A 19,921-nucleotide genomic window follows, 5' to 3' on the forward strand; every position below is an offset into this window, starting at 1 on the left:
TACAATTATTAGAGAGGATTAATGACCCACTGTGGTACACATCTGGGTTGACAAGTCTATAGATGTTGACAACAAGGCAACAAGGGTTGTTTTTGTGCGATATATTTTTCAAGAGGATGTGCATGAGGATATGTTATATGCACTTTTGTTGCCAACCAACACCACTACTACAGAACTATTCAAGTCACGCTGGCTGGTGTGGCTCAGTGGATTGAGCACCAGCCTGTGAGCCAAATGGTTGCCAGTTCAATTCCCAGTCAGGGCATATGCCTGGGTTGCAGACCTGGCCCAGTGTGGGGGTGTGTGAGAGGCAACCACACATCTCTCTTTCTTTCTCCTTTCCCCCTCTCTAAAAATAAATTTTAAAAAAACTTAAGAAAAGAACTAGTCAAGTCTTTGAATGATTACATCTCAGGAAAACTGAATTGGTCATTTTTGTGTTGGTACACGCATGGATGGAGCGGCTGCCATGACTGGACGGCTTTCTGGTTTCACTGCTTGGGTCAAAGAGGTCGCTTCTGAATGTGAGCCTATGCACTGTGTCATCCATAGAGAAATGCTGGCTAGCCGAAAAGTGTCCCCTGAACTTAACGTTTTGCAGGATGTGATTAAAATTAGCGCCCACATTAAAATACATGCCCTTAATTCACACCTGTTCACATAGCTCAGGGAGATGGACACAGAGCACACATGTTTTCTCTTATACAAAGAAGTGAGGTGGCTTCCTAAAGGTAGCTCACCAGCTACCTTTGAGTTATGAGAGCCCCTCCATTAACTTTTTTGTTTTTTATTTAATTTTTGTTCAAGTACAGTTTTCTGTCTTTTACTCCCAGCCCAGCCCACCCCCACAGTGCTCCCCACCTCCCTCCCATTTCCACCCCCCTTAGTTTTTGTCCATGTGTCCTTTATACTTGTTCCTATAAACTCTTCCCCTTTTCCCCTGAAATTCCCTCTCCTCTCCCCTCTGGTCACTGTCAGCCTGTTCTCTATTTCAGTGTCTTTGGTTACATTTTGCTTGTTTGTTTTGTTGTTTAAGTTCCTGTTAAAGGTGAGATCATATGGTATTTCTTTTAGAAAAACAGTCACCACTAGCAGCACATCCAGTGACACAGAATAGGGAGCAGAATTTGCTTACTTTGGTGACACATTCAACCTGCTTGGTAAACTCAATCTGTCATTTCAAGAGAGAACAATAACTATGTTCAAGTTGGCAGATACAGTGGCTGCATTCAAAGCCAAAATGGAATTATGGGGACAACAAGTGAACACTGGGATTTTGACATGTTTCTAACATTAGCAGAGATTTTGAAAGACACTGAGCCAGAGCCTTAGTTCTCCCAGCTGGTGCATGATCACCTTTCAAAATAATCAGCTTTCAAAAGAATCTGAACATTACATCCCAACCACAAAAGACCCCAGAACTGGGAAGGAAAGGATGTATGACTCATTTGTGAACAAGCCAGGCCAATTGACTTTGTCCTTGCTAGAGGAGGATCAACTGGTTAACAAAATACAACCAGAGATACTGAAATAAAGAACAAATCTGCAGTAACCAGAGGAGGGTGGTGGGAAGGGATAATGGGAGGGGGAAGGGTCATCAAGGTACATGTATAAGAGACACGGGAAAAGCCAAAGGAGAGTAGGATTGAGGGTGGGAGGTGGGATGGCTGGGTTGGTGGGAGAGTAATGGGGGGAAAATGGAGACAATTGTACTTGAACAACAATAAAGAGAGAGAGAGAGAAAAGATGATGAACTGCTTGAGATGTTTGAAACAGGCCTTAAAATTATGTTTGAGACAACTTCAAATCTCCATACTGTCTGGATTAAAGTCAAGGAGGAATATCCCCAGACTGCCTTAAAAGCACTGAAATACCTGCTTTCATTTCCAACATCCTTCCTTTATTGGGCAGGGTTTTCTGCAGTGACAGCAACCAAAACGAGATTACAGAAGAGACCAACATATGCAACACACATCAGAAGTCACTTCTCTCATCACCTTTGGATGGGACTAGTTGCAGGAAAACCAGCTCAGGGCTCCCACTGATTCTGCATCATGGTGAGTTGTGTAATTATTTCATTATCTATTACAATGGAATAATAATAAATGTGCACAATAAATATAATATACTTGAATCATCCTGAAACCATCACCTCATCCCCTATCCGTGAAAAAACTATCTTCCATGAAACCAGTCCCTGGTGCCAAAAAGGTTGGGGACCACTGTTTTAAAGAGCCAGCAAAGGATCAAAAATGTCATAAAAAGAGGCAGTAAATAAAATAAACTTTCATCACAACCTTTCCTCCAAATGGTTGGACTTTCACATAAGCAATCTAATATTGGGGATGATATTCTTTCCAATATCTGGTATGTAACATTATATTTCAAATACTTTTCCTTTAGCAATTTTTAATGAAAAAAAGTGGATGTAACACAGGTGTAAAAATCTGTTGTTCAGTGATTATACTAAGTTTGCCACTTTACTGCTTTACGGTCAAAATGTATAGCAAAGTCCTCAACAAAAAAACCCTGTTCAGAGCAGTGATATTTTCTTCTAACTAATTAAAATAAAGCAACCCAATGATCTCTTTCTGCAGCCTTGGCAGTTAGTTCCAAGAGAGGACAATGGAATTGATGGTGGATTGGCAGGATGTATTGTCACCACAGCCATAAGCAGTCAGTTTAAGAATTTAATCGAAGTATGCGCTTGGGAGCATTGCTTTCTTCAGAATGAATGTAGTGTATGCCAAATTGATTTTATTTGTAATCCAGCTCAATGAAATTTAAGGGAACCCATAGAAAAGCAGCTGCAAATAATGCTGGCAGTGAAACTTCCTTTATGATATATTTTGACTTTCCTAATTGGAGTTTAAGGCCACAGAAGAAAGAAGGCTTTTGTTTTTGTTTTTTCTATCTAGTCCCAACATCATCTTCCAGGCAAACAAATGTCCAGGGAAAACTGAAGCTAACGGCTACTCTCTTGAATTTACTCTGGCTTATATTCCAAAACTAGACTATAGCCCTTAAAGTACTTAAGCTTCATTTGATAAAAAAATTTGAAATAAATAAATGTGCTTCAGATATTACTTCCATATAGAAGAAAAACCAATCGGAATTTCTATCATGCACATTTCACTGTTATTCTGTAGAAAAGGAATGCTAGAATAAATTTCTACTGGATACTTTAACAGGATGAATATTCTAAATATACATATGCTTAGATTTTAGTGTGAATATGCTGGAATCTATTTTAGATAAATGTGGAGAGTTTTCTCTAAGCAAAATTAAATAGATGAAGACTGTTTAACATGCAAGCTTCACACCTGGATGATGGGAAGTACCTGGGAACAAACAGCTATTTAAGGGGCATTGGCCTGCATTTTATATCACCAGATATACACCTTTGAATAATGATCTTCAGGTAAAAGGAAAAAGTAATGTATAGAGTATGGATTTGATGTGTTATGAAGCCTCATTATACCCTTTAAATTCTCGATCTGAAAAAAAGAAATGGTTTTAAAATAGAATGTTACATAAAATAGGAAATTTATAACTTTCAAATTATTTTTCTAGCCATACTTTCTTTAGAAATCAATTAGTCAATGAAGTTAATTGCCAGCTTTTCATATTTGTGGATTCTGAAAGAAAACAAATATCAATATTGTTTTAAGTGTAATATATTTATAATTTGAATATAGTAAGAATGGCCCCTTGTCAGTAAAAATATTATAGTATGTGCAAGTTAAATTTATTACCTATAAATAATTACTTTATTCATAATTTTAAAAAAAGGATGGGTAATCTGAATACATATTGTTTGGATTAAAAATGAGGCGGCATTATGAGATTTACTAGCTGTGTGCCTCCACAGCATGATTACACATTCTAGCAGTTTTATTACTATAATCCCAGCTTAAACTTTGGGGTCCTAAGTCTAAGAGTGACCAGAAAACAGTGGAATGAACATCCTAAAAACTTCTCTTTTCTTTTTAATGAGTCTTATTCTTATACTTATGAAATATCTTATGCAGAAATGTTAAGCAGTTTAGGTGAGAGATAAGTCCAGTGCCTGGTATGAGGAAGTAAGGGACAATCTGACATATAAAAAAAAAGGTTATTGACACCAAATGTAAAGACACACAATGAATCAGATAAACACACTCATCCATATTCTATCATATAATAAGGTTTGCAGAAGGAAAGCCAAAACCAATAAAGTACCACTGAATTTTTTACAACTTTGATTACAACAGAAAGCAGAATGAAAATAAAAAACCAAGAGCCATGTTGAGCTGAATACTAAAATGGGCATCTGTGTATGGGCATCCTTATGATTGTTATCAAATAGTTCTTAGACATATTTAATCCCTCAACACCAGGCTCTCAAGAGAATCAATTCTTTCCATAGCACTGAGTCGGTGATGGGCCAAGGTTTACAAGTTCCATGTTTCACAGAGTTTGAAGAGAGAAGTGGATTTTAGTGAGAGTTTGTGTGACCACAAAGAGGTACACAGATATGATTAGCCAAATTGTCATTTGAAATGTTTTTAAAGTAATAATAGTTTTTTCACTGTAATATGAACTGAAAATAAATATGATCTTGGTGCCATGAAACATTAAAGCTAATTTCTGTCATTTGAATATCAATATAAGGTTTTATTATTCTTTTTATCATTTTCCATTTCAACATCCTTAAATGTATATTGAAAAGTCTGGATCCAATTACACATTTGGTTTAAGGTGAACTACAAATTATACCCAATTTTACACATAATACCACCCTAATCTTCTATTTATTTTACTTCATTTATTTGTCTTAATATCTCTAATAATTATATATACATAATTATATATATATAAAGCATTTTACTTATTGATTGACTTACACTTTTCTCTCCAAGTATGTCAACCCTTAAGAGCATAAATTGTGTTTTTAATTTGCATTTTCTTTATGATGTTGAACATTTTTTATGTTCTTATTTCCATCCATACACCTTTTTTAGTGCAGTGTCAAACTATTCAGGTATTTTACTTTTATTTTATTGGATTGTTTTGCTATTATTGAGTTTTGAGAATTATCTGTATATTCGGAAAACTTGTCAGATATATTTATTAGATATGTGATTTACAAATAATTTCTCCTAGATTCTGGCTTGACTTGAATTCATTTAATAGTATTGTGACAATATTATTAGAATATGGTCTTTTATTAAATGTTCCATGTGGTATACTTGACATAATGCATTATAAATCATGTTTCCAATAAGCCATATATTTTAAAAGTGAAGCCAAGTTATGTGTAAGACGTATCAGTGACCTGTCTCATTGAAAAATTGATGATTCAAAATCTAAGAACTCTCATTTTTTTGCTACTACTATAGTCAATCAGCAGCAAAATAAAATTGTCAAGAAGGGTCCTTGATATAATACAGAACTTTGTGCAACATAAGTTTGGCCAATCATGTATAATTTTATCTACTTTCCTCACACTCATAGAAGGGGAAATTATGCTTACTTTATTGGATTCTTGGTGGGATCAAATAATGTAATTTATATGAAAACACTTATCACATACTGAGTAATTCTTTATTATCAATAGCATTTTGTTGACGATATTAAAAATTCAACCTTGCCCTAAACAAGTATACACAAAGAAATAATTCACATAAGAAAATAAAAGTCAGACAGGTGGAAATTGTAAAGTGTCTTGAATAGCTATTTGTCGAAATCAGCTGTGATCTGAGTAGGCTGAATTAGGGCCATACAGAGACATTCTCTCTTTCCCTCCATATGGAGATGGAGCCTGACAAATCTACATATCAAAGAGTAACCCTGCCTTTTAATATGACAACTTGGGACACTCGTGGACACTAAAACTTCTGATACATTTAATAATGGATATCATAGAAAGTTATCCTGATAAAATTGAGAAGCAAATAAAAGATTGTAAAAAAAGGTTTCAACATATTAAATGGATTAAATTAATAAATCTTAATAATTTTTAAAGAGAATATAGTATGAATAAAAATTTTATTTATTATGAGGGGAAAATCAATAGTGAAGTTTCAAAATACCATTTTTATTTGGGAGGGCAAAGCACTTCAAACTCAAACTTTTCAGCATCTATAGTACGTTAAAACAAAATTAAATAAAGATTAACTATTGAATCAAATCTTGTAATATAGTTTGACACCAGGTATTACGATCCCTCCTACTCTGTTAGAGGCAGGGTGGGGAGAGCAGTGGGGAGGAAGGGGGACTACTGTATTTGAGCAATACAATTTTTTAAAAAAAGAAAGATTAACTATGGAGTCAAGATCATATCGTTTTCAACTCTTCATTTACTGAACAACTGATTAATGTGTAAAGAACTCATTTTTAGAACAACTGCCCCTGGTAACACTGCTTAGGCTGAGAGAATGCATATACTTGGAAAAATGTGCCATATACTCACATATTGGACAAACATAGCTCAAGGAAGTCTCTAGTTTTTGAAGTGGGAAGATCGGTTTGATAAACTTAGATGATATGTATGTACTATATGTGATTATGAATGCTTAGTAAAGAATTTTAAATAAAAGTAAGCCCTGGCTGGTGTAGTTCAGTGGATTGAATGTGCCAGCCTGTGCACGGAAGGGTCACCAGTTGGATTCCCAGTCAGGGCACATGCCTGGGTTACAGGCCAGGTGCCCTGTGGTGGGCAAGTGAGAGGCAACTATACATGGATGTTTTTTCCCCTCTTCACCTCCCTCCCTCCCCTATCTCTAAAAATAAATAAAATCTTAAAAAAAGAAAAAGAATATTGCCCATCATTAAGCAGGCCTGAAGAAAAATATATATAACAGAACTCAAAAGAGGAAAGCTGAGAGATCTTTAAATAAAATCGTTTAAGATGTATGACTAAGGCCATCGGGCTTCAAAAATTTTAAAAACTGTGTGCTATCTTATAATTTCAATATATAATTTAGCAGGTAAAACAAAAGTTAAAAATAATTTTAAACATTATACATATAATGCAATAAAAAGTAAAGCTATACAATAGTGCTTAAATTTGTGAATGGCAACATCCACCTAGCAGATAATACTATCTGAAATTTCTGCTGGTTGTCATAAGGATGCGGAAAACACTAGGAAAAAGCTCCGAAGCCCTATACTATACAGCTTGCTGAAAAGAACCTTTTTTTCACATTACATGGCTGATCAGAATAAATGTTTCTGAAGCTACTGATGGAAGAACAGAGCACTCAGGAGACCATAAGATACAAGGGAGGTAGCATGCTACTTTAGATACCATTTCTCTTTATCTATCAAAAATTCATAATCCCTCAGCATTATATGGAATACACCGTGGTTGGGCTGTCACAGGTAATCACCTAAACTAATTGTATTTTTGCCTTTGGTGCTTGCAACTATTTGAAGAAAATTTTATTGCAATTCATCTGGGCCTAAAGTTCTTTCTCTTTCAGAAAGACTGCAGCTGCAAGAAATTCAATCTTAGATAAAACACACCTTCACTCTTATTAATCATAAACAGATAATATGAAAATGTTTTCTCATAATCAAAAGGATAAACCCGGCAAGAAAAGAAAGGGAGCGTGTTAGAAAAATTCTATCAGAATGCACAATGTCTCATATTAGAAATGAGTAGTCCTTTTGACATAGACTCACTACTGAACACAGATGAGGTATTGCAAAATAAATTATTAACACTTAACAAAATTCACGAATCAATTTAAAAACACTTATGAGCTTCTCTCATACCTTCTGGATACTAGACTATCATCTCTAGTCTACTCAGGATATTAGCATAGCTGATAAAAAATAAAATATATTTTATTTTATCTCTTAAATTTTATTTATTGATTTCAGAGTGAGAGTGAGAGAGACACTGATTTGTTATTCTACTTATTTATGCATTCATTGATTGCTTTCTGTGTGTGCCCTGACTGGCCATTGAACTTGCAACCTTGGCTTTTCAGAATGATGCTCTAATGAACTAGCTACCAAGCCAGGGCTAGAACATATTACTGAGGGAATGCTGAGAGAGGGAACAAGGAAAATTTTATCTTCTAATATACAAATCTATCGGACAGAGTGGATCAGTTGCTTTTGAGTTAAATCACTGTATTATGGGGCAAATGCTCTGGTCTTCGCACTAAATTTTGGATAAAAACAACCGAACATATAGGATTCAGATTTATTGATCTCCCATGTGACTGATAAAGATGGGAAATAAAAGGTTGGCTTCCCCTTTTCTGTTCCAAGATATCTGTGAGAAGAACGATCATGATTTCAGGAAAGTAATGAATGCAGCCAAGCTCAGAGAGAAGGTTTGTTATATAAGGGAGGTGACATCAAGGGCCAAATAAGTCCTCTGGTCACACACTCATGTGGACTCTGGGAGCCCCATCAAAGAAACCTACAAGTCTATCTATCAGTCAGGGAAAGGAAACCTACAAGTCTATCACAGTCAGGGAAAGGAAATCTCTGAATTTTAGCTTTTTTCAGAGTCAGAAAAATTATTTAACCTGGCAATCTATCAGAGGAGTAGACCTGATGGATCTTGGCAGCAAGAGCATATGGCCTTGCAGAGGCTTTGGAGTGTGCCTCCCTCATCACAGCCAATGAATCTTAGAGTGAGACCTGATCACAGAGCAAGGTATAAGTCACTCCCTTCAAGAGCCTCTCTGAAGATCACTAACCATACTGGGTCTGACTTCAGATGAAAAGGCCTACAGAGACAAAGTGTGTCATATCAAAGACTAAAAGAAGCAAAATGCATACAGCTATGTTTTTTAAATATTCTCACGGGATCTTCTCAGTTACACTATATTCCTTACTTCGCATGCCACACACCACCAAACATACACACACCCAGGCACTTCTCTAGAGAGAAAAGTAGGAGGAGAAATTGGCTTCACCAAAACGCTGAGCAATTTTTATACAAGAGAGAATGAATAGTTGGGTTAATTAAATTTTAATTGTTTTATCTATGTATTATTTATTTATTTATTCCCTCCAGCTAAGAGCAATACGGAGACTTAATATGTAGGTCAGATTAACTACAATCTAAAGGAAATACATTTCATTTTCTCGGAAGATCCCAGGTTTAATGTTGTCAATAAACTTGTGTGATCTAGTTATAAAAATGATGTTAATTCATGAAAAACAGTGAGGCAAAGGAAAACAAGATTATCACATTAAAAATCATGACAAAAGCAATGGCAAGCAGTTGGAAGAAGGGGTGCAATCATCTACTAAGTAGAAGATAATGCAGTAAAATCTCCCAAATGTTCAGAGAAAAAGAGAATACATCAGTAAATGAAGAAAAACTAATGAGATGAAAGACTGATATGGAACATTTAATTCACGATTTAAAGAAAGAAAAAAAAAAGGAGCAGGACAGAAAGAACATGGGAAAATAATGAAAAGATCACATGTAAAGATCACATTTAAAAAAAATGAGTTTCCAAACAAAGTAAGTGGTACACCAGACGCATCCTCCCAGAATCCTTAAATGTTAATGACAAAGAAGGGCAGAAACTAAACAGAGAAAACAGCCAAAGATATCAGTGAGATTGGCTCCTAAACTGTGTACATCATTTCACGCTGGAACATAAACGTCTACAGAACTCATTAGAGAAAGCACTGTAGCTATTGTTATGCTCATAGAAGAAGGACATTTTGAGATATACAAAGACCCAATTAAAGTACAGGATATCTTTTCTAAATAATCCACATGAAGGTCAAGAAAGATAACTAACAATCAAGTTTCTGTGACTGCTATTAATTTAATATAGTATTGATTAAGCACTTACTAAGTGCCAGGGATTTTGTTAAATTCTTTAACAGAGTTAATTTGTAAATCATTTGCATAACAAAATCCAAAATATTTTTAACTGTCAAAATATGAATATTTCTGAATATAGATGCAGCATTAAACAAGCAGCTAAATCAAATCTGGTCTTGACAGAGGCTCAGAATGTAACCATGTGGAGAAGAAACCCATTTTTAAAGATTCTAAACACATTATTTTGTTGTGACATGTCAAACATTTCTCCTCTCGCTGTGGCATTGCAAGTCTAATCACTGCAAAAGCAACATGTAAAAGAACCTCTTCGTATGCTTCTCCTCAGAACAAAATCCTTTAAGTAAATTATTCATTAATTTCTTAACAACTACTTTTATAAAGCATAGCTGTTTTGATCATTTGAATTCTGAAGCATTTTTTTGTTTCATTTATCTCTTCTCACAGAAACTTGGCCAATCTCATGAGACACTTTCCATCTAGGTGGGGAGACAACATTAATACAAAGCAAAATCAATGGATAACAATGAGCATTAATAAAGCAATACATTACTCAGTGCTATTGGAATACAACAGCTTTATAGTGTGTGCTGATTTACAGAGTACGCTGAATAAGGATAATAATTACTCTGGTTTAACAAGGCTATAATATTTAGGAAATACTTTGTTGTAAGCACACAATGAGTCCTTAAGTTATGGGCAGTGTAGGTATAGCAGAATCTAGACATTCATTTTTAAACAACATAAGCCAAAAAAGCAAAAGCAATGTAGGGTTGCCAGACATAGGGCTGAAGGATATAACACAGGAAAAAGAAGACACAGAGTCAAAAGGTAAATCAGATCTACCTAACAGTCAATCTTCAAAGTTGACATATCCTGGAGTTCAGATATCTAGTATTTGAGTATCTGTATTGCAAGTTATCACTAGCATGAAAAGAAGATGAATTTTTTATAGTGGACTGAAAACTTTTAATTTTTTTACATTTAATGAATGGATCAAAAAACTATGGTTCATTTACACAATGGAATTCTATGCAGTAGAAAGGAGCTTCTACCCTTTGTGACAGCATGGATGGAACTAGAAAGCATTATGCTAAGTGAAATAAGCAAGGTGGTGAAAGACAAATACCACATGATCTCACCTTTAATAGGTGAGATCATGTGGTATTTAACTTTAACGGAAATGATTTTTATTTCAGTGTTAAAAATCCAGTTATCCAAATGGCCACAAGAAACAAAGGTCCATAAAGAAATAGGACATGACAACTAAATGAAGGAAACTTGTTTGTAACAAAGCATTACAAAAATGGGATAGATGGAATTAGCCAAAGCAGTCATATTCTGCTAGGTTAATATGCTTTGGGCTCATGTGTAAGAAGTAGTGGATGTCAAGTATTCTAAAAAGCTCTGTAAGCCTGCTGTAAGTGCAGACACTGAGTAAAAGAACTGAATAGAAAACGAAACCAATGGATTTCCTTTCATTTTTCTGCCTCTCAGAATACTGAGTATTTTCTTATCTCTATCACTTCAGAAGTTCCCTTGCTCTATGCCCATCTCTACATATTCATCACTCTGACAGCAGAATCAAGCATAAAAATTCAGATAAGAAAACATGCTCTGTATTGCTTTGTCTTTTTTTTTTTTAATGTTTTAATTCAATTATTTATTTATTCATATCTAGAAACAAAACCAATTATCAGATTCCAGGATATTATTTTACATATGGATATCATTATTGCTTTCTAGAGTTACAGGTTTAATGCATAAGCATAAATAAAATAATTAAAAATATTTATATAGATACAGAATTAGTACTACTCATGTATAATGTGCATTCTTATTTTCCTTCAACAATTTGGGCAAAAAAGTACACATTAAACACAGAACAATATGGTACATATTGTTAATATTGTTTTCAACAGTTTTTTATTTTGTATTCCAAACAATCTTCAGTTGGTTTAATTAATGCTTTTAAATTATTGTGCAATGGAAATTGGACCTAATGTTAGGTCTTAGGGACTAATGTTTCTAAGCATCAACTGATAACTATAATCATTCTTATGATACTGAAAAGCTATTATTTAGATACATTACTTGGATTATTTTTTACAAAGTAAATACATACAAAAATATTTGCAGTAATTATTTTCTTATCTAAAAAGTTAATTTATATCTTGAGACCATATAGAAAGTAAATACTTGTACATTATTTGACAAGTGATGTATTTATTCATCACAAATTAAAAATTAATTTCATGATTGTTCTGCTTAATAGATGCTTGAATAGATTTTAGCAGATTCCAAATATTTGTTAATGTTTAGTTTTGGAATTCAGTATCAGTATATTTAGATGCTAATTGCACATTAGTCTTTCTTTTAAAATTTGTGTGCTCCGTGGATTATAAACAGCATCCCTATTACAGATTTTCTGAGTACTGTTTCTTCCAGTAAAGTTCTATTCATTCCATGGCACTTAAGATTAGAAAGAAGAAAGGAAAGCAGATGAACATACAAAAAACTCTTCTCTGAACATGACGTTATAGAGTGACAATGTACAGATTTAAAACATTAGTTGCTTTGTCTTTTAAAATATGAGACATACATAAACATAGACATACAAAGACAGCTTAGAAATGACAATAAAAATAAGTGCACACAGTATTGCATATCTTTATTTTTATCCTGATAAGCATAAAGCAATGGCACACATCAATCATTTGAGTTGTGGATATTTTTATATTCCTCTTTCTTCCCCTAAAAGTCAATAACAAAACAGTCCATTTATGGATTTACTACCTGGGTAAACATACTCCTACATATCGTGCCTGCCCGCCCTGCCAGTGGCATATGGCAGTGGGGAGATTGGCCCAAGTGCACCAGTAGACTTGGAAGTCATAGCAGTTATTAAACTAACTGTCTGCTGAGCCTTCATTGGACACTCAGACAAATACCTCAAAGACAGGGAACACAGTCTACATCCGAGTCGATTATTTTACCACTGCTGAACTTTTACAACTACTGCTCTCTGAGCAACATCTTAGGGAACAGGGTTTGGCACTTTGCATTACTTGGTGGACTTTATTTGTCAGAGACTGGTACAATTCCTTTAAAAAATGAAACTATATTATGCCAAGTAATAAAATTCCTTAAAAAGACAAGAAATTTCTTCTGTACAGCTTTTTATTCTGGTTAATCTGGGATGGCTTTACCCCACAATGTTTTTCTCTTTATGTCAGTAACTATGTCAAGGATTGAAGGAATAATTAGTTTTTATTATTTGAAGGAATATTTTCACTAGAAGAGACATGCTAAATGTGTCTAGGAAGTTTTTTTAGTCACACATATTACTCTATTGTTATTTAAAAAATTTATATGACCATAAGTAATACGAAGGACACAGGGACGAGAACTAAGGGGGGTGGAAATGGGAGGGAGGTGGGGAGCACGAGGCAGGGTGGGCTGGGATGGGAGAAATAGACAGAAAACTGTACTTGAAAGATAACTAAATAAAAAATTTTTAAAAAGCATCTAAGGGTATCAAAGGTTTTTTTAAATAAAAATAATTGAATATAAATGTAAATCACTTGCCATTTAACCTTTAAGTTTATTTTACTATATCCAATTATAAATACATATGATTTAGTGCTATACTCATAAAGCATTCACATATAATTTTGACTCTTTATAAAACCAGAGGAGGAACAGATGAAAATATGAGGCTTAAAAATATTCCAAGTTCTTCTTCCTAGCTATTGGCTTTCATGATAGTCCCAGAGCGAATCTATGAAGGAAAAAAATGACTAAAATAATGAACCTCAATGCCTGTTCCTGCATTAATTTCCTACACTAAGAAGTAATTAGCTTTCATAACAAAAAAAAGTAGCTTGCTTCTTTGATATAGACTTCAAAACCTATTTGTATTTGAAACCAAAATTTAGTAAGAAAGAGTAAGTCCAATAAGAATTTCCAAATAAATAAATAAATAAATAAATATCAGTATTCCATGTGAGGGGGAAAAATAACTTTCAAAAAAATGTGTGTCCTGTCATTCAACTTTTCTCAAAGCCAGGATCTTCAGGATTTGCTTTTCTTTTTTTTTAAATTTATTTATTTTTTATTGATTATGCCATTACAGTTGTTCTATTTTCCCCCTTCATTCCCCTCCACCCTACCTCCCCGTCCCCATTACCCCTCTTTAGTTTATGACCATGTGTCTCAAGTTCTTTAGATTCTATATTTCCCATACTATTCTTGCCCCCCCATCTATTTTATATCTACTGTCTATGCTACTTATTTTCTGTACCTTCTCCCCCTTTCTCCTCCTCCCACTCCCAAACATATGAAGGTGAAACTAATTGAAATGAATGGAATTGCACAGGAAACCAATAGCAATGAAAAGGAAATTGGGACTCAAATCAATGGAGCGGACCAGAAGAAAGGAACTAATGGCCAAACAGAAAAGAGTGAAGAAGCAAGAATTCAAAAAAAATGAGGAGAGGCTTAGGAACCTCCAGGACATCTTTAAATGCTCCAACATCCAAATTATAGGGGTACCAGAAGGGGGAAAGGAACAGCCACCAGTGGAAAACTTATTTGAACAAATAATAAAGGAGAATTTCCCCAATCTGGCAAAGGAAATAGACTTCCAGGAAATCCAGGAAGCTCAGAGAGTCCCAAAGAAGTTGGACCCAAGAAGAAACACACCAAGGCACATTCCATTATTACATTAGCCAAGATTCAAATAAAGGAGAGAATCCTAAAAGCAGCAAGAGAGAAGGGGACAGTCACCTACAAAAGAGTTCCCATCAGACTGTCAGCTGATTTCTCAAAAGAGACCTTACAGGCAAGAAGGGGCTGGAAAGAGGTATTCCAAGTCATGAAATCTAAAGACCTACAACCAAGATTGCTCTATCTAGCAAAACTTTCATTTAGAATGGAAGGACAGATAAAGTGCTTCTCAGATAAGATCAAATTCAAGGAGTTCATCATCACCAAGCCCTTATCATATGAAATGTTACAGGGACTTACCTAAGAAAAAGAAGATAAAAAATATGAACAGGGAAAAGACAGCAAACTCACAGTTATTAAGAACCACACTTAAAACAAAAGCAAACTAAAAGGACAGCTAGATCAGGAGCAGAACCATAGAAATGAAGATCTCAGGATTTGCTTTTCAAATGTCCACATCTCTGCCCCTCCTCTCCTCCTTCCTTCCTTTTAAAAGCACTCTTGCCAAAGTACACTCAACAAGAGTCTCTTCAGAGAGACACAACTACAAGTAAATGTATTTGCATATCAAAATGCTTTGTTGTTAAATACAACATTTTCCACCAGAATATATCAAGGAGTAAACAATATTTCTAGCATTCATTTCTAGTCTTGGCCCAGGCTGCTGTGGCTCAGTGGATTGAGCACTGGCCTGGGAAAAAAAGGGTCACCACCAATTCCCAATAGAGGCACATGCCTCGGTTGCAGGCCAGGTCCCCAGTAAAGGGGGGCCTGAGAGGCAGTCTCCCATTGATGTTTCTCTCCTTCTTTCTCTTTCCCTTCCCCTCTGTCTAAAAATAAATAAATAAAATAATTTTAAAATTTTAGTCTTAGATAATATATAAACTCTGTGTAACATAATTTACTTTTTAATGACGCACCTAAATCATTCATTATATGTTAGAAATAAAGAGCTGAGTTGTGCATTAAAATAATGACCTTTTTCAAACTCTTAACATCAATCTACATTCATATTTTAGAATTTTATGTTTTTCTCGACAGTGATAAATTCAAGCTTCCCATGGTATTGCACTTGTGGGTGTTGACTTTCAACAAATATTTCTACATAAGGTCCTTCCAGTGGATGGATTGCTTCACCACAATCACCTTTTGATATTTAGCAAGAATGTCTTGATTGGATGGCAGGGAACTAAGTCCATGTTTTCTTTTCCTTCAAACAACTGATACTTAAGAAAAGCAGCAAATGTAGACATGTCTATACAAATAGGTTTCAACACAACAAAAGAACAACCATAAAGTAATTGCCAACAAATAAATTATGATTATAACTGGGGCCCCAAAACTAGTAATTTATTTAGAATTTTCTTTATGAGATACAACTCTTAGTTACTCAACTATGGACATGATGTTTTACATGAGAAATTCAATATAAAATAAAATATACTGTACCTTATTTGTAAGTCTTGTGCACGGTATTCAGAAACATGATACTGGAAATTCCTATAAAGAGAAGAAACTGATGAGTCAGATGAATTTTCATATTTAAATCTGAGCAAAGTCTTGCAGTAAAGGGAAAATGGTTAACTATTAAATATTCCCCTATAACATCTGGCACTGATGTAATTTTTTAATTGTTCTATATGTTGTTAAAGATGGAAACAAATACAATGCATGTCTACACCACTAAAAAGTTAACTGTGGTTTTTTACTTATTGACAAAAACTTCAGGTCCAGATATTGAATCATTTTGGAAGTTAATTCTTCAAATTTCACAATGAATATGGACATAATGCATAAGAAATATTGTTGTTATGTTTGAAAAACAAGATGATTTAACTAAACTGGGTAATAAATGTACTTAAATATATATACTAAGTACATCTACAGTGGTTACACCTGAGGAATAAAATGGTTTATAGAAAAATTTCTTCCTTTCTATACATATACTCAACATGTTTATTTATTAAAAATGCAAGGGTAGTATATTTCACATTGCAACAATGTGGGCTTTTAGAAAAGATTAAAATAAAGTTTGGGGCAAAATGATTGAAACATTGATAATTTACTTAGCATTATATTTAACATTGAAAAAAATAAAATTATTTTGTTGGTTTTAGGACAAGATATCTAAGTTAATACAAGATGGATAGACTATCTTTAAATTTGTCAGGTTTTTATTTTTTTATTTTTTGGCACTCTAAATTCTCTCAATAAATAAGATAGTGGAAGTTAAGGGGAAAAAGGGGGAGGGATTTGGAGGAATAGGAAGGACACAGGGACGAGAACTAAGGGGGGTGGAAATGGGAGGGAGGTGGGGAGCAAGGGGCGGGGGAGGCTGAGATGGGAAAAATAGACAAAAAACTGTACTTGAAAAATAACTAAATAAAATTAATTATAAAAAAATAAGATAGTGGAAACTAAAATGCCTAATTCAGTTCTTATAACAACACAAGCTCCTGCTAAATATGACAGCACATTCCACTTTAAATTATAGCCAAGGCAAATATCACAGAAACATATTTCGTTTTGAATATATAAGACTGTTTATAAATATAAATATTTTATAAAAAGCTCTAGAGTATAATATAATATACAATATATATCTTTAATACATAGATAATATGTAGTATAAGATTGTGTCTAATTCTAAAATTAACCATTGCTTCAAAATAACAAGTGTACTTTTTTACAATATGCAAATAGTGAATTACCATGTTTTAACATACAAACAAGATAACATGGTAAAGTAAGAAGAGATACACAATTATGGAATTGGAAGACACATGCATACAACCTTAGAAGCCGGTGGGAACTCAGAGGTCATCAAAACTGAATGACACATTTTAGGGGTTTACAACAATGCTCTGAAAGACCCTGTACTGTTTAAAGCCATGTAGCATGACTGGGATTAGTGCCCATAATACAAGGAAATACTATCACTTAAAAAAGTATATGATAAGACATTCAACTGAATTAAGTTTCTGTAAATAATTAACTTGCTGGACTTAGAATATTTGTGTGTGGAAATCAGATGAATGTAAAGTAAATTATTTCTAATGTTAAGATGAGGCAATGATCTGATGCTAACATTGTAATTGTTTTCCCTTAGGATATTTTTAAATCTTTACTATTTTAGCTTAATATTTTATAATTTCATTATTCATCATAAAGATACAAAAATAAAAGTAAGCTAAAACAGATTTAAACATTTCTAAATCTATCACTAGAATTGTTTTACTTTCAGTTCAAGGTTAAAGACAAATTAATATGTTTGTATTCTTGTAACTTTTCATGAAACGTGATATTTTTCAAATATGTATTCCCTTTAAAAACAGAAAAAAATTCAGTTTCCTAACACTTGCTGTGTTGTTGCAGCTAATTGTTTAAATATTTTATTTGTTCATTTAATAGAAATTTATGGATTATTCTGTTTCTTATTTAACTGGCATTTTTCTAAGCACTTGGAATATATTAATAAACAAATTTCTTACATGTTGTAATCTTTGAAAGGGTAAAAATAATTTTGTTTTATTTCTTCTACACAGAAAAAATGTCTTGGTACTTCACATTCTATAGTCTTCTTCAGGATTGCCTTTGACATTAAAAACATTGCTGCCACTTTTTTTTTTAACACAAACACATCACCAATACGTATCCACATCTGCTTTAATAACAGGGTACCTATGGAAATGGATAGAATGGCAACAATAAATCACTCTAGGTGTCAAGTTCAGTGCTACTGGAACAGGGAGTAGAAGTTAAGTTTAAGTGGTTCAGTTCATGTCTCAGTCCTGATGTAGAAAAGCACTCTCGCAAAACATTTCATTAAATGCCTTAAAAGCACTTCCCTTTTGCTTTGCAAGAATTAGAATGGCATCAGTCACCATGTAACTTTCTAGTTGCCTTAAAAAGTAATAATTAAAAGGTGCAGCTCTAGATTTTGGCATCCACTAAGAAAGATATCTTTTTTGTTCTAAGCCTTGCAATTATAGCCATGAAGTAGATATTAAAATTCCAAAGCAAGTGCTGTGAGGTTGAAACTTTCCTAAATTATTTGGTAACATTTTTATTGTAGAACTTATGAAACAGCTCTATATGAAATATCACTGCTTTCAAATCTAGAGTTTGATATTTTTAAGAGTTTCATCATCCAATGATAATACACATGCCAATAATCTGATTTATTCTATAGTGTAGATTATGACATAGTATTATTCCCTAACTTTTAAGCAGTTAGCACAAATACACACTGGTATTAAGTATTTTGTAAGCACATAATTGTAGACATTTCATTGTATACCTTACATGTCATATTTTCAATATCCAGCCATTGTAACTTAACTGGCAGCTTCTTTGAAGTGCCTATGAAATTCTTACATGATAAACATATGTAAGAATTTACATATTGCTATTTTAATGCATTCCATTACTTCTGCAGGAAAATGCCACTGAAAATGACTTGATAATGCTTGTCGAATACATAGTAAATATCCTAATCACCTTTTCTAATTAACTGTTCTGATCAAGTGTGAATTATTTATCATCATTTCTTTTACATCTAATATATGCTTTAATATATCTAATGTGTTCTAATGCATCTAATATCAAATTCTAGAAATAACTTAAAATTCATTGTCTATATTCATAAATAATAAACATATTTAGAAAATATTTAATTTCACAGAGAATAAATTAGCATATAATTTCTATGCAATAAATTATAGGTCCATAGTCATATGTCTAAAGATCTAAAAGATAGTTATTTTTAATCAAATTTATCAGATATCTATATTTATAAAATTGAGATAAGTCTTTTTAACAGTAAAATACTAAACATTCTCCACAAAGCTGAAAACATATGAGACGCAAAGTCACCAACCACAATTTATTATGACTGAAAAAAAAACAAAATAATGCCTCTATCATTTCTATTCCAGTATAGATTATATTTTAAATCTTGATATTGTGTCACTGGGTACAACTAACAAACTTCAAACATTTATTCATGTATCATTATGTAGAGTAAAAAAAAAACAAACATGGATGCAGATCTCATCATCCAACTTGAAACAGTTGATACAATGGCACTCCAAACCCAGAGATGTGGCTTTTCCATTGTGAAGTATCAAATGCCCTTACTGAGGAGACATAGTCCCCACCCCTCACCATGGCCTTAATCTGTTCTTGATATATGTTATATATAAGTTCAATGTTATAAGTTCAGTGTTATAAGTTCAATGTATGTCTGAGCTGTGGTTTCACTATATTATTAGGCACTGACTTTGATAAATGGAGGTGAGGGAGGGAGAGAACATGGGCTTCAGAGGCAGGCACCATACACTTCTTTTAGGGTGCACTTTGTGCACTCACTGGACTCCGTGTACT

General features: G+C 33.7%; 1 pseudogene; it reads left to right on the forward strand.

Moving 5' to 3' along the window:
* Window positions 1-451: 451 nt before the first annotated feature.
* Window positions 452-19,921, forward strand: part of LOC119042905 (60S ribosomal protein L7-like) — a 74,446-nt pseudogene continuing 54,976 nt past the window's right edge.

The sequence above is a fragment of the Artibeus jamaicensis genome, unplaced genomic scaffold (assembly GCF_021234435.1).
Source record: "Artibeus jamaicensis isolate MK-2021 breed Jamaican fruit bat unplaced genomic scaffold, CSHL_Jam_final contig_332, whole genome shotgun sequence".
NCBI lineage: Eukaryota > Metazoa > Chordata > Mammalia > Chiroptera > Phyllostomidae > Artibeus > Artibeus jamaicensis.